This window comes from Pelodiscus sinensis, chromosome 7 (genome assembly GCF_049634645.1).
Source record: "Pelodiscus sinensis isolate JC-2024 chromosome 7, ASM4963464v1, whole genome shotgun sequence".
NCBI classification, from domain to species: Eukaryota; Metazoa; Chordata; order Testudines; family Trionychidae; genus Pelodiscus; species Pelodiscus sinensis.
In genome coordinates, this window is record NC_134717.1 from 35,892,037 (window position 1) to 35,910,613 (window position 18,577).

The 18,577-nt window shown below is 39.0% G+C and overlaps 1 long non-coding RNA gene across 1 annotated transcript in view; it reads left to right on the forward strand.

Moving 5' to 3' along the window:
• The window catches only part of LOC142830181 (uncharacterized), a 40,047-nt gene extending 21,706 nt beyond the window's left edge, over positions 1-18,341 (forward strand). Inside the window, exon 3 of the long non-coding RNA XR_012905194.1 lies at positions 17,593-18,341. This is a non-coding gene — a long non-coding RNA (uncharacterized LOC142830181). The remainder of the gene's footprint in view (positions 1-17,592) is intronic.
• The last annotated feature ends 236 nt before the right edge of the window (positions 18,342-18,577 follow it).

Genomic DNA, 18,577 nt, shown 5'->3' on the forward strand with positions numbered 1-18,577 from the left:
TGCTGAGGATCTGGTCCAAAATAATTTGATTTTTTTTTCAAGTTCTTACATGGTTTGATACACATTTTTGGGCCAAACCTTGCTCCCACTCCATTCAATATGATTTTGACATGGACTTCAATGAGATTGTGATTCGGCACTTGGCCATTTAGTACCCCCAGAAAATTTGGTAATAATATTTTTATATCAGTATCAAAAACTGCACACACAAAACCTGCATATATATTGTAGTAGGACAATTTGGTTTAAATGAACTCAACATCACAAATCCATTTACTGTCTAGTTTGACATATCAGTTGTCTTTTTACCACTAAGAGTCCCCTCAGGAAATCATAACAACAAGAAACTAGAAGAAAAAGATGTTTAAATGTGCCCAATTTACTCATAAAATGTCAACAGTGAATTTTTATGTGCCAGTCTGTATAGCAGACACCAAACAATTCTAGTAACCCCATTTATTGTTTTCTCATAGAGCTATCTTCCTTCTAGTTAACATTTTTATTTAGCACAGTACATGTATGTTATAGATATGTGTATAGCAAATAACTGGGCCTTGAAAATACTCTTAAAATGCCTACATGACTCACTTTCTGATCAATCTCAAGAAACCCTAATTACTCAAGGGATCAAAACTGTCAGCTTTGTAATATAATTCTGATATACTATGTTCCTTCTCTCTCTCTCACATCCAAAACTCGTGTTTTACTGAAAAGTCACTGTTACATTAGTGTTCCACAACTGGAACTTCCAGATAAGATAGCCAAGGACAGGACTACATGACTTCAGATACAAGGTCACGCCATCACAGATGTTATATGTGGAATTCGGTGCCTTCCAACCTATAGGAATATGCATATAAAGTGAATTTGTGTTTCTTATCATGATCAAGATTCCACTAAAGCAAACTAAAATCTACAAATATTAGACCCACTTTAGAAACTAAGCCTGTGACCAGACCTAAAAGAACTCCACAATTTCTGGAGAAATTTAAATTTCAACTGTCAGATAGCATCCAAAGTACCATGCAATGGACACTGCAGGCCCAGAGCTTGAAGATCAGAATCTTTTTAAAATTTACTCAATGAGTTCCACCTTCCAAAACATATCAGACTCATAGCTGTAGGAAATGCTGAAATGGCTAATAATCAATTTGAGTAAAAAAGAGAGAGAGGGCAAAATGTCCCATAGGAAACAACGAGTGACAGGGAGAAAGGTTGGGGTGATATAATAGGTCTTTTCCAGCTCTATTTTTTTATGGTCTCATGACCAGGAGTTTTATAGGATAGTCTGGTACATGATTCTTTTATTTTTTGGAAGTAGCATGGATAACAGTACATTTACATTACCTAGGGATTGCTGGTATTTCTACATTGGGAATTACCCATATTTTACTACAGATTCTGAAGACATTTTACTTATGTTCATTTTCTTAGTTGCTATTACTTTCTTGGACAACTAATATTGGTACTTTTAGCAACTTCAGCTAGCAATGAGGAACATCCTCACAACAAGATGTTACCTTACCAGAAAAGTAAAGTTATTGGTTTAGTTATATTTCAAGAACTTTTTTGACACTTCACAGAGAACTTTGCAACCTATTATACTTCATGACATTTGTCTTACATACACCATCATATGATTTCTGTTTTTCTTATCCTGTTCTTTTTCTTAATAGAGGAACTAGTAAGACAAACAGGCTCATCCTCTAATACTTAGTCCTCAGTTTTTTGTTTGTGGGATCACACTTGGATTCTGTGGGGACGACTGTGATGTTAGAGTGTGAAGGTCTGTTGATTTAAGTGAGATATTAGGAGCAGATGAACTCTTCATTAGGACTGGTTGGAAAACATTTCTGTTTCATAAAAAATTCAAGGTTTTGTCATTGTTTTCATCCCAGAGAATGACAAAACTGAAATCTTTCAAAAAATGTTCAGAAATTATGGGAGAGAGAAAACCCCCATTCTAGTAGTATAATTTGGGAAGTCATATCGGATATGGGCTACCCATGTTCAAGTCCCTGCTCTCAATCCCACATCCCAGTTGAGTTCCCTAACCACTGGGTTATTGGCTATTTGGAGGAGGGGGAGTGACTTTCTCTTGACCAGAAATTGCACACTTAAGCTGATGAAAATTTTGTTGAAACCAGTATGTTTCTGTGGAGGAAAAATAGTTTCAGCATTTTCCAACCAAAACATTTTTTCCAATAATTCTTAACCTGTTCTATTCTTTGAGAACCAAAATCCTGTTTTCAGGTAAGTGGTCCTTGTAATAAATAATGACAACGGGGAGAAAAACAAACTATATGATATGAAAGGAGTTGGTTCTAATGGGAATGATTTCAAAGTTCCCCCATGGAGGATTAGTTATCTCTATACAGAGTCCCAAAAAATATATACATTTTCTTTTTAGTTGTAAGTAAAGGGATTTTTGTTTGGGAGTTGTTTTTTAAAAAGACAATGTAGAACAGATAAAGAAAATACAAGGTAGCCCATAATTTGAATCCATGTTTACAGAAATGGATTCAAATTATGTTTTTATATCATTATGAACATGAGTTTGGTCATTTCAGCCTAATCCCTGTTTGTCCCTATCAGAAAATCAAATCACACAGCACAGCATATTTAACAGACTGTACTCAACAGATGCCCAGGACTGGAATAGCATGTGTTACTAAGGTCAGGACTGAGATTCATTGGCAGAGATGTGTGGGAAATTTGCACAGCATCTGCCTGCATTATGCCTTTATAAGGCAGTGATATTAGTCCTTTGTTTTTGTTAACATCAAATTCACTCAAAATATGCCTTTGAAGAGTGGATAATTATTAACTTGCTACTTACAAACACTGAAAATACACTGTTGATAATACAGGAAATTATTTACTGGTTCAGAAAAGTGAGGTGATATCTAAGACAGGATGAGAAGGAGAAAATGTCTTAGTATTGGGCTAAATCTTGAGGTAATACCTCAGTTTCAATTACTAGAGTAAGGAATTAGAATTTGTCCCAGAATAAAATTTTGCCTTCTACTTTTCTCTTTATTTATTTAATATGTCTGCAAATAGTTAGCTGCAACTTTAGTAGTTCATTTTTATCTACGACTTAAAATCTTTAGATATATTCTGCTTTATGTGACCCACCTGTATGACTTGAAGAGATGACTTGAATAGAGAATAAAATAAAATAGGATAAATATAAACCACCTCTTTTGATTTGTGTATCATTTTCTAATGAATTGTTAGTACAGTGGTTTTTACTGGCTGAACTTCTGAGCTCAACAACAGAAGATTCCTCATCTTCCAGTAAGCCAGCCCCAATGTTCTCTTTTCAGCACAATTAAATTAAAATTTGTCTTGTTAAAATTCACATCAGGACTTTATAGTCTCACAATATTGTACAATGATGTTAGGTATGTGGACAGTTCAACATATAGTACTTTCTCTGTCTGAGTGCATATGCAGCTATCTTGCTTGAAGGGATTGAGTTCTGAGCTCCAGGACTGGGATAGATTAAGCCTGGTGACAGTGTACCAACTCCAAACTAGAAATTGAGTTCACCAGCCTACTCATTACAGTGGCTTAAAATTGTGGAGGGTAACACACAGTGAAATCACCAAGCACTATGTAAATGATAATTGTTCTGGATGTGGCTCAGAATATCATGACTTTCATAACCATGAGACTGGCCCATATAGTTACAGAGTTTACTCACTAGACTGGGCACACCAAAGGGTAAGGTGACGGTATGTTACCTCTCTATCATGGACCAATCACTTCTTCCTTTGGAAGCACTTATTGTGATCTATTATAATGATTCTCCTTGGTCGTGGATGGTACCAGAGATTTTCCAGGTATCCTTGAGGGGTAAGGTTATTCATTCCACCAATAACTAGGTGGTTAGGTAAGACTAGGTAAAGCTTTATAATATAGTCCATCTCCATTATTAGTGGACTTCTTGATACTTTCTCCATTATCTTCATCCTCACAGATACACAATATACACAAAATGACCCAATATACACAAAGGCTACGTCTACACTGGCATGATTTTCCAAAAATGCTTTTAACTGAAAACTTTTTCGTTAAAAGCATTTTCGGAAAAGCGCGTCTAGATTGGCAGGATGCTTTCCCGCAAAAGCACTTTTTGCGGAAAAGTGTCCATGGCCAATCTAGACGCACTTTTCTGCAAAAAAGCCCCGATCACCATTTTCATGATCAGGGCTTTTTTGCGGAAAACAGTACTGGGCTATCTACACTGGCCCTTTTGCACAAAAGTCTTTCGGAAAAAGACTTTTGCCCGAACGGGAGCAGCATAGTATTTCCGGAAAAGCACTGATGATCTTACATGAGATCGTCAGTGCTTTTCCGGAAATTCAAGTGGCCAGTGTAGACAGCTGGCAAGTTTTTCCGGAAAAGCTGCTGATTTTCCGGAAAAACTTGCCAGTCTAGACACAGCCAAAAAGAAAAGAGATGGGAAGAGCAAAAGTCAAATGCTGAAGCTGATAATATACAATTATGATACACAATTTTCTTGAAAATCAAATGTGGCTCTCCTGACTTTGGCTTTTCACATAAATTCCTCTGAACACACGCAGAAGTAATTCTGGTTGACTAATTCTGGTTGACTAATATGTAGTGGCCTCCACTCAGCAACAAAGCTATGTGGGTTTTATTGGTGTTGGTGTTTTTTTGCAGTGAAAAATGTTCATGTTGCCACATAAAATTGTTCATCTTGAACTATCTACAACTGTGGGCATGAACAGTGTCTCAGGTAGACAAACACATTATCATCACCAATTGAGTTTCAGCTAGTCTTGCTTATTGTGGTTCTGCAGATGCAGGCTCCATAATTCTCCATGTCATTATGTTCTTCCTGGTTTCTGAAAGCTGATAAAGAGGTAGTAGGGTTCATTGTTGATAATTACCAACATTTTCACATTAGAGGCGAATGTCAGTGGGCCCAATAAACAGTCTTAAAGAAACCCAGTATCCATTTTGTGGAAGGTCTTTGGGAAGATTATGGTGAGAAAGTTTGACAATTTGGGTACGTCTACACTGCTACCCAATATCTATGCAAGCCACCCGTTATTTCAAAATATTTTTCAAAATAACAGGCACACTATTTTGCCATCCCGGTAAACCTCTTTGCATGAGAGTTAAGGGATGGGTCAAAATAGCACATTATAGATTTGTGGGGACTGCACCAAATTTCAAATTAAAATTTGTGGGGAGTACACCAAATTTCAAAATAAGCTATTTCGAAATAGATTCAAAATAAGATATGTAATTTGCGTAGCACAAATTGCGTATCTTATTTTGCGTTTAGAGTGCCGTGTAGATGCACCCTTTGAGTCCTGGTATTCCTTGACCTTGGTTATGAAGTAGAAATGGAACTTCTTTCATTAATGATTGATCTCCTACTCTGTGTCAGGCTGTGGTGACTGAAAAGATTCTTGTAGATTTATGAGCATTCTTTGACACCATTGACCATGACATTTTGAGGAGTGCCTGCAGATCATAGTAGTGGTGGTGGTGGGTTTCTCTTGAGTGTGTCCATGTCTTTCTATAAGTATTCCAGCATTAGTGCTGGACAATTTCTCCTCTACACATGGGTTCTCCTGTTGGAGGTACCACAGAGATCTATGCTGTTACTTCTCTTCAGTGTATGTATGAGGAATCTGGAAGTATACTGAGTAGAAATAGTTTGCAATGAATTCAATATGCTAATGACACCCAGCATACCATATTTATTAAGTCTGACCTAGCCACGGATGAGCTTAGGTTTTGGATAAGGGCTAGTTGGCAGTGACCTAAAAATAAAAATATTTAAAAAATCTTGCAAACTGAAGCTTTCAAAAATATCTTTGAGAATGTACTTTATTTTATATATATATATATATATATATATATATATATATATATATTATAATATATACATATATTTATTAAATTGCATATCTGTTGGCAAATACAATAGATGATAATAATTCAACTCATTTCCAAGATCTCCAACTTGGATGATATTCACTTGAGATATGTAACATGTCCACTCACCGTAGAAGTGGTCTGTGCTGGTTGTCTCAGGGATCAGCTTTGCTAGTCAATGCATCCTTTCTAGATGGTCCTCTCCCATCATTGTCTCAGCTTGCAGACCCACTTCAGTCCAAATACCTCAATGTCTGCTTAATGACTCGGCCCTGTCACCATCCATGTTTCCCCCTTCTTGGTGGTGGTGGTGGTGGTGGTGTGTGAAGTATCTGAGTGCAATAGTCCGATCATTTCCTCAGTGGCGAGTTGGGAGGGGAATCTAGGTCTACCCACTACTCCAGCTCCTGGCCCTGGGACCTTGTATATAGGCACATCCTGCTGAATCTCCCTAACTTTGATCAGTGTTGCTCAGGGGTGGCCCTAGACTAGCTGCCAGCAAGTGGCACCCTTGGCGAACCTTGCAATCGGTGCCCCCACCTCCAAACCCCTCAATGATATCGCACCACCATTTGGCACCCCATTTAACTTGGCGCCCTAGGAGACTGCCTAGTTCACCTATATGGACGGGCTGCCCCTGATGTTGCTTCAGTTCCATCACCCTACACCTTCTTTGCATTCTTCTCGGTATTCAGAAAACAAATCCCAGCAGTCAGTGAAGAACTCCTTCCTTCTTGCTTCCCTAGACCCTGTCAGCAACTGCTCTGTTCAAGGTGCTACATTTTCCGCAGCCTCCTAGGAACACAGGTCTCACTCCTTGTGCTCTGGGTATCTACTGACTGGCTTTAGTCCTGCAGTTTCTTCTATTTGAGCCTCCCTCTAATTGGCTGCTTCCTGCACAGTCACCTTAGGCTGCTTGGAGGACTTGTCTTTACTGCTCCTTGCTGGGACAGGATGTGACAGGCCCATGAGGCCTCTATTAACTCCTTCCTCTCGTGTGTCTGATCAATTCCCCATCACAACATGTTACATTTTATTTGCAGCCTTCAAACATAATTTTAAATAATAAAAAGACCAGTATGTCTGCGAAAGGTGCCAGACTGACAGTTCTGGGAAATGATAGCAATTTACCCACACACAGCCAGTACAACACGGATGCAGCAGTGCAAGGTCATCTATAGCCTTAAAAAAATGTGGGCATTGCTGGCCGAGGACTGGACGTGTTTCACTTTGTTTTTCTTATAAGAAAGCTGTGTTACATAAGTGGGCAAAGCAGTGTTTTTTCTGGCTAGGCTTGTGTCCTTCTGTTCAGCTTTCGATCCTTACAGCAATTTGCCTAGCAGTGCGTATACTTGCAGAGACAGAGACTTTCTTTCTTCTTACTGCATCATTCACAAGATTCAGTGCTTCAACTTTATTGTAAATCACAAATTCTTACTATGTTCACACAATAAAGTCCATGTTATAAATTATCTGAACTCTTACCATCAATCACTTTCCACCACAAAGATCTTATCTTCTTAAAGAGATGCTGTTTTTGGCTGTTAATTCCAAAATATTATGTTGCTATATAACATGAGAAAAGAGTGACCACGCTGGGCACACCAGCATAACAATGTCCCGATTATTGGTTAGAGTCAATTCATATAGAGAGAGCGTTGCTCTTTTGGATTCTGATCCTATATGACTGAAGCCAATGTATCAGTAGCAAATTACAAGTCCTTTTTCTTTTATGTTATTATTTACAGCCAATTGGTTGATTTGTGACTAAATTTTACTAAATTTTTTTTTATTTTACTTTTACAAAATAATTAATGCCTGAGAATTCTAGTTCTAGAATACTATTTACTTGTAGTTTTCCAGGGTCCAGTTTCTCCATAGAAGTCTAGTTTTATTTGATAGCAGAATTACTCAGCATCACTCTTCAGATTTGTTGCTAAATAAGACAACTCTAAAATACAAAAAGGAGCTTGTTTTTAAGTGCAAGTGAGTAATGAGGTGTTCTGCACACATTTCTCTCTGAGGGTACATCTACACTGCACGGCTATTTCAGGTATCCCAAAATACAGCTATAGCAGGACACACTTCTATTTTCAGTTGACTCCATTATGTATCTTATTATGTATCTCAGGTTAATGTCATCCAAGCTAGTAATCCTGGAAATTCAAGATTAAATTGGGCTGGGATGCACTGAGTCACAGACCAAGCCAAAACCAAGAATCTGAGGTGACCAGTCCCTAGCAAGGGAGTATTATACATCTTTTCAAACACTTTGTTCATGCTCTACAATGCAGTTATTAAGTATTAAAATCACAGTATTAGTTGATCACAGCCCTGGCTCTTCTTTGAGAACATTTTATATTCTGGCCACTTGCAGGTCTAGAAACTGCCATGAATGAGAGGATCTATAGAGTCAACTTTTTTCTTTGCACTTTTTTGTTTCTGTGTGTGTATGTGTATGTGTGTGTGGTATGTATGTGTGCATGTGTCTGTGTAAACCATCAGATCTCATGTATTAGGAATAGTAGCTAATATAGTTGGGATGAAAGATGTTTCATTAATCAATATACGTCCTCAAAGATATTCAGCTGTGAAGGAGAAAGATTTTTGTGGACCTTCCAAAATTCTAGTTAATGCAAATACATGCTTGCATCAGTAATTTTCGCCTTTCAAAAGTAATCTGGAAACTAATTATTGTCCAGCATAATAATAGCAATCACTGAACAAATTTTGTATGAAATATGCTGTATTAACCTTACTTGACATCCCTTTATATTCTTCTTCCTTAAAATAAGAAAAAACAAGTGGGTCAGCTATTCAGCTGACTTCAATGGAGGTATGTTGTTTAGGACAGTATCCCCTTATAATCGTGGGTATGGGTGGTATAATCATAGATTCAAGTCAGACCTTTGAATGATGTGTTGTATTAATGATATGTAAAAACTGTATTAGATTTCAATGACATAATCATAAGAAAAAATTAGACCTCTCCCTCTTGCTGTGTGACAGTTAACGTTATAAATAGATTGAAAATTAAAAATTGGAAGTCTCCTTCCATACTTTCAAATAAAGTGGCAGAGAAAGCAAAATTTTGGTTTGTGCTGGATAATTTATTTTCAGACTATTGTATTCTATTTACTTTTCTTTCCTGTGCCTTGCCTCCCCAAAATGATTACATTCCTTTAAAAAAGTCTGAAAGAAATAGGAAAACATGTTTTGTTAGGCTATATTGTTTATTTTTCTCCTTATAAACTATTCTGCTGGCTTGTAACACACAGCTAAGTTTTAATACTGACTAAAACAAATTAAAATTATAATGTATAAATGTGCCTTTGTCTTTCAAATGTTCAACATTAAAGAATGTCTGGATTGAAGTGTAGACCTCTACTGGGTGGTTTATTCTTTTGTAGTGTGCTTGCATTCAACACTCATGATGTTTCGGTTTGATTCCCACAACTGCAAGACAAATTGGGAATCATAAACCTTTGTACAGAGCAGTGGGTTTCCAAATTAACAGTAGACAGTTGAGGCAAGGAAGAAAAATAAAAGGAAAAATGACAAAAAGCATTTTTGCTTCGGTCACTTGTTTGCAGACTGCACTTGGAAAACTGGCTGATGCCTATATAAGTACCTTAAAGCCATTTTTGTCACCACCACAAACACTGAGGTTCATCTTCCCTGAAATCTTATCCCAGCACTAGTAGGAAGCCTTACCCTAATGAAGGTATTGCATTTGCCTGTCTTGAGACCTCAGATAGAATATGTTAATGAGATCTCCCAACAACTCATTTCAATCTTGGAATTCTTGCTGGTTTATTTAGTCTGGTAAATTGCTGTTAAGAATATAGTTGCTAAGGAAGGAATGCTTTAGTGTTTTTTTTTCTTTTAAAGGGATCATGATTTTGCAACATCTCAAATAATACTGCTGGCTTAATGTCTGCAAACAATAAAACATTTAACATTTAATGAGCACAACACAGATCATTTATTATTCAAATATTATGCAATATATTTTTGTGATAAAATGAAGGTGTATAAGCAATACATAATGAATTTACTTTACCAGTACCAATATGTAATAAGCAGGTAATCAGAGATGTAGTTAGGGCTTTAACCAGTGAAATGGAGTTCAGTATCTGCAAGCAGTCTTTTGAATTAGACCAAATTCTACACTTCTCCAAATAAATGAAACTTTTCACTTTCTATCCATGAAGACATCATCAAACAGCAGAGAGGTGGTTTTGGCCTACTTGAACTTTAATAAAACAGTCCTTAAAAGCAGGGGCTTTTGCCTCACTCTTCATACAGCACCATTCAGCTCTTCAAAGAAATTCAAACATAAGCATGGGTTTTAAAAACTGCCAGTTGAGAATTAGACATATGGAAACTCCTAAACTAACAGAAATATATGATGACCATGCTAGAATACTCTGGCCTCAATTCTAGACTGCACTGCAGACCAATTATTGGCTCAGTTACTTAACTGGCCATTTAAATGAGCCCTCAGGTTATAACCCGGGTATGAGGAATTCTGCAGGCTGTGTAAGGCTGCCCAAAGCAATGCTACTACTTAGCCCAGCCAATGGAGCTGTAGTTGGGAAGTTGCAATGGGAGTAGTTGGGAAGTTGCAAAAGGAGTCATCAGGGAGAGAAGAGGAGTGGCCACCGCATCCTGCTCTGCTGGGTTGGGAGAGCTGCTCAGGGAGGGCAAATCAGAAGCTGCCCAACAAGCAAGTTACAGGGATTAGTTTGTAGCTTAGTGCTAGCAAACTGAATATCATGAACCCTAATCAAACTCTTAAGGGTAAATTTTGATTCCTAGTCCTCATTCCTGACCATTGAAATCATGAAGTGTAGTAGGCTTTGTTTACTGTGTCATTTGAACAAAAATTTTTGCCGCCTCAAATGAATTGGTATTGCCTATATCGTGGAGAGGAGAAGAAAGTGGTGCAAAAATAAATCTCAGAAAATCTCCCAGAGAAGTGACGAGTATAAACTAGCAGGGGGATCAACAAACTTAACACACCCCTGGGTAAGGTTGGGGGGGAGGGTCTATCTCTGCACTCCCAGAAAGAGTGGGGCCTCGGTTGGAAGGGGTAGGACCAAGGACAACCAGCTGTCAGTGCTGGAACATGCTATACCAGCTCCCAATCAGCCCTCAAAGCTGCTTGGAGCATACCGCATGGTGCTCCACTGGTGGTTTAAAGGGCTCGGGGCTCCTGGCACTGCCATTCCTGTGGTAGCAACATTTCTGTGGTAGCAGCCAGGAGCCCCAGGCCCTTTTGAATTGGGGGGTTCTGGGGCACCTGACCCCAGTGCCTCCCCGCCATTGGCGGACCTGTGGACTATCAACCAGAAATGTTCATGGAACAGAATTCAACAAAATTCATTATTGTATCCTTTACCTTACATTTTATATCTTTTAGTCTTCAAATTATGGGCTTAATTTTCATTTATACTGAGGCCTCTTCACACTGCTCTGGCAGTGAAAAAGGGACTTTATTAGGTTTGCACTTTTTATACTGCCAGAGCGGTAAATAAGAATCAGGCCCTAAATTTGTAGGGGTAGGGTTATTTGTCTCCATTCACATTAAACTAACTTGGCCTTTAAAAATTATTATTTGAAAATGAGCCAGCTAGATCAATTCAAGCTCCTTCTGCAGTAATTCTCCAGAAAACTACTGCAGACACCCTAGCAACCTGCTAAGTAGAACCCAGGCAAGTGTTCCTTATATTCTTAAAACTAATCCTTATATTTCTTAATCTGAAGCAAAAAAAAAAAAAAAAAAGGTCTGTCCTGCTCTTCAGAACGCATACATTCTATGATTTTAAAAAATAAATCTTTCACTGGTGACCCAAGGTTTGCATTTCTCATACCAGTAATGTCTTTAGTAAGCATGTGAGTGAAACAGCAATACATAGACCATGCAAGTTGTCACTTAGCAATATATCATGGTGTAAAACAAGATTAATGACTTCATCCAGGTAGGAAACAGGATTTGCACTAATATGAGAAACTCAGTGATTTAAAAAAAACACAGAAGAGAAAGGAGCAATGGTAGAAATTAGGTCCATGAGCCATATAAAAAAATCTGATTCAAATGTGCTTAGTCAGGAAAATCTCCCACTGACTGAAACTTTTGGCTGAGCAAGGATTATGGGACCAAAATGCTTATAGCATCACACACACAAAAAGTGGTGAACTTCGGTGGCTTATCTTAGTGTATACAGCTGGCAGGATGGGTCTAATATATTTTATTTCTGCAGTAGAATTTGGTAAGCAGCCTTCTAATTTTCAATGACTAATGATTAAAGAATAAAATGAATAACTGGAGTATATCAACGTATGTACAAATAGTTTGGCTCATAGTAAAAAGTGCATTCCTTCCAGCTTAGCCTATATGAAAAATGGCTAGTGTTAACAGAAACCTGATAGCTAGATTCTAAAGTATATGTCTGAGACTGAAGAATAAGTATTTCAAAAAATCATGAGGGGAGCTAATTAATCAATATTAAATAAAGATACATGGATCAAATTCTTTGCTGATTTACAGGGTGTGTAGTTCCAGTGAGTGCAAAACTTAGCCACAAGGAATTAGTGAATGCATGATATGAAGAAGGTGGATTTCATGTATGCTAGAATGACATGATAGACTAGGCCCAAAACCCCCCTGCTGGAGGCATGTAGCCTTGTCACACTCCATCCCAGAAAAAGTATAGAAATGTACTCCAGGCAGGCTAGAGTAGTTGCAGGGGAAGCAGTCAGTCAGGGGCCAGGAAGACCTATACAAGGAGTTGCAGGACCAGAGTCAGCTCAGTGGTGCTGGAGCTCTCAAGGAGTGCAGACTGAGTGACTGGCTGACTGAGGGAGCAGCAGTACCGTGGACAGTTCCATCTGGAGAGCTATTGAAGACTATCCGTCTAAGCAGGACTTGGAGATAAAGCCCTGAGGTAAGGGTGAGGTTGCTGTCTCCAAGAAGGGAAGCCTTGGAGACACCACTCTCTGACACAATGGGTAATAGACTGTGGGAATGGCCACAGAGACATGATACAGAGGGCACCAAATGGGCCCCTGCTAAATGTGTACTCTGGAAGGGGTTTTGGTGGCTCAGTGGTGGTGGTGTGACTCTGTGGTGACAGGATGTAAGACTCGCTGGAGGGCAGACTCACTGAAGAAGGCATCGAATACAGAGAATGCAGGCACATGCACTGAGCAAGAAGGGGGTGCTCATAAGAGGTGAGTGCCGCCCCATTACAGCTAATGAAGACACATCCAAGGTCTAACTTCACTTATACTTATTCACCTCACTGAAGCTAAGTAGTGCAGAATTGGGACTCTCCATTTATATTCAATGGAAATAAGCTCTCCATTTATATTCAAACTTGGGTAATAATAAGGATTAAGGAAACCTAACATATTGTGACATATTGGTAAGGGCAAGATACGTTGAGCACCCATAAAGGACTAGAGGTTCCATGTCTCATAGAGTGGACATATTTTTACCTCTGCAGGGCTTCTTCACCACCCTTTCTCAATAGCTGGTCTAGGAGTTGGCAGAGCTTTGAACCCCTCAATTTCCCATTAATGTGTCAGCACACCCCAGTTCAGAGAGGTATAGATCAATAGATGGTCTTTTCCCACTTGGAAGAAGGAGGAGATCAGGAAATGCCTCACAGCCTTAAGTCTAACTCTAAATTAGGGCAAAACCTGTCTCATTAGATTCAAAGTGTTCCAAATCAGGACAAAAAGTGGAACTCTGAATTTTTTTCATGAAACATTCTGAAATATTTTGTTTTGACATTATCAAACCATTTCTATTTTGACAATGACAAAGGTTTAAGGTCAAAATACATTTCACATTATAAATTATAATACAATATAAATAGGCTTGGGGGAATTAGATTTTTATTAATAAATGTCAGTACACAGTGATTTCATAGTATACACACAAATTGATGAAAAATATCTCCATAGGTAATAATAGAAATGCACAGATAGGTAAAATAAGAAAAATGCTGCTTGAGAACTTGTTAGTTTGATTTAATGACATTTACTTAAACATGAGATGTTGACCCATCCAAAAATTTTGACCAGCTCTAACTCTTAAAATCAGGTTCTGTAATAGCTATACCAATAGTGATTCAGCTCCCTGAATAATTGTGTATGGGAGATGGAAGAAAGAAGTTAAAATGCATATTCTGCTAAATATCCTATTTAGACCTAATATTAGTGGCATAATTTCATTGGGTTGAATGGATTTGCACCCACCTATGACAGGATTCAGTTTTGACCCAGAGCATATAGCATTATCTCACTGGCTACGTGTACATTGCATCCCTCTTGCGCAAAAGCCTAAGCAAATGAAGCGTGGATTAGCAGATTGCTGCACTTCATTTGCATAATTAATTAGGGGCCATTTTTGCACAAGAGGCTTTTGCGCAAAAAGGAGCCGTCTACACAGCTCCTTTCTGTGCAAAACCCCCCTCTTGCGCAAGAGCTATTCTTCCTGAAAAAATGAGGAAGAACGGCTCTTGAGCAAGGGGGGGAAGCTCCTTCTTGCGCAAAAGCCTCTTGTGCAAAAACAGCCCCTAATTAATTATGCAAATGAAGTGAAGCAATATGTTAATCTGTGCTTCATTTGCATAGGCTTTTGCGCAAGAGGGATGCAGCCACTATGTTATCATTCAGCACCTAACACAGGATCTGTATGGAAAAGGTAGAAGTGAAGAGAAATGAGCTGGTTAGAAAATGTTGCATGCTCACATTTACCTTGGTGTATAAATGGGCCCCATTACTGTAGTATCAGAGCACCTCCACAGCAACATGTGGATTACTATGCTTCAAACTTCTGAGCACAAGGCCTTTATTTTCAAAACCTACAAACTAAAAATAGATGCTTAAACGCAACTCTACAAAGTTACTTTTAAAATCAAACTCTGCAGTTTTATCGTAATACTTGCTCCATAATGGCAATTTGTTTAAGAACTTCAATTAAAACTTTAGCAGTAACATGCAATCTTAACAAAAATACAGCAAAAGTCAGTTGAAAAATCGGAGTCTAAATACAGCAGTACATTTTCTAGGTGGCTAAATTTTCTCTCTCTCTTTCTCTCTCTCTCTCTCTCATACATAAATCTCTCCGGGTATGTCTACACTACAGCACTAATTCGAACTAACTTAATTCGAATTAGTTAATTCGAACTAAGCTAATTCGAACTAGTGCATCTAGACCTAAAAACTAGTTCGAATTAGCATTTTGCTAATTTGAACTAGCATGTCCACATTGAGTGGACCCTGAACCGAGGTTAAGGATGGCCAGAAGCAGTCCCGGCAGGGCATCAGATTAGGACTCAGAGCGTGGAGCTGCTGTCTCAGGCTAGCCGAGGGCTGTGCTTAGAAAAGACGAGACTGGGGGGGAAATGATAGAAGTCTATAAAATCATGAGTGGTGTGGATGGGGTGCATAAAGAAAAGTTCTTCATTAGTTCCCATAATAGAAGGACTAGAGGACACCAAATGAAATGAATGGGTAGCAGGCTTCAAAGTAATAACAGAAAGTTCTTCACAAAGCAAGTAGTCAACCTGTGGAACTCCGTGCTGCAGGAGGCTGTGAAGGCTAGAACTATAACAGAGTTTAAAGAGAAGTTAGATAAAGTCATGGAGGTTGGGTCCATGGAGTACTATTAGCCAGGGGGCAGAAATGGTGTCCCTGGCCTCTGTTTGTGGAAGGCTGAAAATGGATGGCTCAAGACAAATGGCTTGGTCATTGTCTTCGGTCCATCCCCTCCAGGGTACCTAGTGTGGGCCGCTGTTGGCAGACAGGCTACTGGGCTAGATGGACCTTTGGTCTGACCCAGTATGGCCGTTCTTATGTTTTTATGTTCTAAGCTAAGGGCTCAGGGTCTCACTGGACCACCTTGATTTTCATGCACACCTGCTCCTGGGTGGCCAGGCTGGCAGCTATCCTGCCCTAGATGGCCACTTTCCTGTGCCTAGTGCGGAGGTCGTGGATGAGGTCCACGATGTCCACACTAGACCAGGCAGGCGCCCCGCCTCTTGCAGCCCCGGGCAGGCTCTTGGGAGCCGCCAGCCTGGTGCCGGGAAGAGGCGGAGGGCTGGGTGGCAGCGAGTGGCTGGCTCGTGCCGTGCCAGGTGCAGGGTCTGCTGGCTGGGTGCTGGCAGGCTTGCACCTGGCACGGGCACCGTAGCCAGACCGTGCCCCTTTAAGGGTTCCGGGGCTGGGAGGGGGGTAGACGAGTTTTCCTGGTGGTGCCCAGAGTGGCCACCAGGGAAAGCTGGGGAGGGCTAGCCTCCCACTAGTTTGAATTAAGTGGCTACACAGCCCTTAATTCGAACTACTTAATTCGAACTAGGCATTAGTCCTCATAGAATGAGGTTTACCTAGTTCGAATTAAGCGCTCCACTAGTTCGAATTAAGTTCGAACTAGCGGTTTGTATGTGTAGCGCCTATGAAAGTTAATTCGAACTAACATCTGTTAGTTCGAATTAACTTTGTAGTGTAGACATACCCTCCTGCACTTTTCTAGTGTTCTTTTATTTGACTCACAACTTGGCCAGGCTACATTAACTGATAGCACTTATTTTCTTGGAAAGCATGTTTTCTTGGCACTGAAGAGCACAGTATTGCTGAATGCAGGGCCAACATCAGGGGCAAAAAATCAGAATATGCTACTTATAAAACTTAATGTCCTAGATACTTTGTGTGGAAAAAATACTCTCTTCTTGACCCTCCAATCCATTAACTTTAAGAAAGTAGTTCTGTAGTTGCCAGTCTCCTATGGTGCCCTTTTAATAGCAACATGATAACTCTCAATATAGAGTGAGTTGTTCTTTGTAGCACAATGTGGAATATATGGTAGCTTCTTACCTTCCTCCCACTTTGGAATTTCTAGGATTTGAATATTACACATTCTCTTTATCTGTTTTTCTAAGAATTCCACCTAGAATTTAACAATTTATTAATACATTATTTTTCCCAAGTCTAATCAATAGATAAGAATTGCACTTTAACTTTTCCTCTTTTTTTTATGTGTCAAGACACTTTGATATATTTAGTGCTCTAGGCTGTCTGTTAATTTGTTAATTCTTCCAGCATTGGCATGTCACTGCCTTTACTTACACATAAGTATAAGGCTTGTAGTGTTCCAGGTTACTGTGAGCTTCTTAAATTAATCCACTGAGACTCGGAATTACAGCAAGTAGAGTATCTACAGTTTTATAGAATGTGTATCCATATTAAATGGGCAGCTACACAGTCTTAACTAAGACATCTAAACGCCTTTTCCAGACTGTACTGCTATGAGTGTAAATTCTGAGGTAGATTTTTGGAGTAGTTGTTTGTGTTTCTTTCAAGTCCTGATCTTCCAAGAAGGCTTTACAGAAAGGCACCAATGCATTTTTCAAAGGAAAGCATCAGTAATGACATTACAGTGCTCCATTAGTTTTTCTGAAATATATTGGATGTCCATTCCTAGAGTTCTAGTGCCCCATATCTCTAGCATTGTCTACCTTTCATTCCTCCTCACATGCCTTCTTTTACAGCTTCTTTTTAAAATATATTCCTTTCTTCATAGAGAGGATATAGTATGTTCTTTTATGCCATTTGAGACCGATTTGTTTCAAACTACCCATTTATCATTTTACATTTCAGGATTAGAAGACATCTAGCCTCCAATCAGCTAATTCAACTCCAGGAAGACAGCTTCCAAGTGCTTTTTAGATTGTAGTGTATGAACTATGTTCTATAATAATCTATATAAATATATAGACTCTATATATTCCTAAATATGCCAATGGTGTTTTAAATGTCAAAAAAATCAAATTAATGAAACCTATGAAACAACATCCGTATTCCTTGGTCTTTTTGACAGGGCAAAAGAGATATGCTGGGAGAAAAAATAACACTGGTGCATGGAAGAGAATATTCTAAGAAAATTAGCATCAGAAGGGCTTAGGCTGCAGTAGAGAGAAACAATGCAGCCCTAACTGCCCTAATCATGACAATTTTGTGGCTAATACTGCTCACCAATGGGTCCATCATAAGAGGGGGAATTTATGGGCACTGAATTGCCACAATTCCTCCCACCACACACAGACACACACATCCTCCTGTCACAATACAGAGTTGCAACAATGGAAGCCTTCATTGCCCAGAGGAAGCTGAAGAAACTTTGGTGCGATTCTGGTCTTTTGTTGATATCTTAATATTATTCTCTCAAATACATTTCCCAGTTTGCTTGGTGATTTACATAACAGTAGAGAATGAATGCCTTGCATATATGAGGAGGGAATATGTTACCCTTGGGCAAATGGGGCAAAGAAATACATTAATGTTCCTAGAAATGTTACTTTGTGTGATACCTGATTATATGCTAGAGCTATTCACAACTAGCTAACAAATAACCAGTGGTTGAAAAGAACTACAAACAGCAGATTAAGATGCTGGAATTCTAGATAAAAGTCATAGAAATTGTTTCTTTTCCTATTGCATCAGGACTCTGCCCTGACACCTGTAGCGATGTATGGTAGAGGAAAACATGCACTGGAAGATTCCTTGCTGGTGTAAGACAATTTATATCATCTTAACTTCACTCCCACAGGCAATTCCTTGTGGGATGAAGAAGTTGTAATGTAAT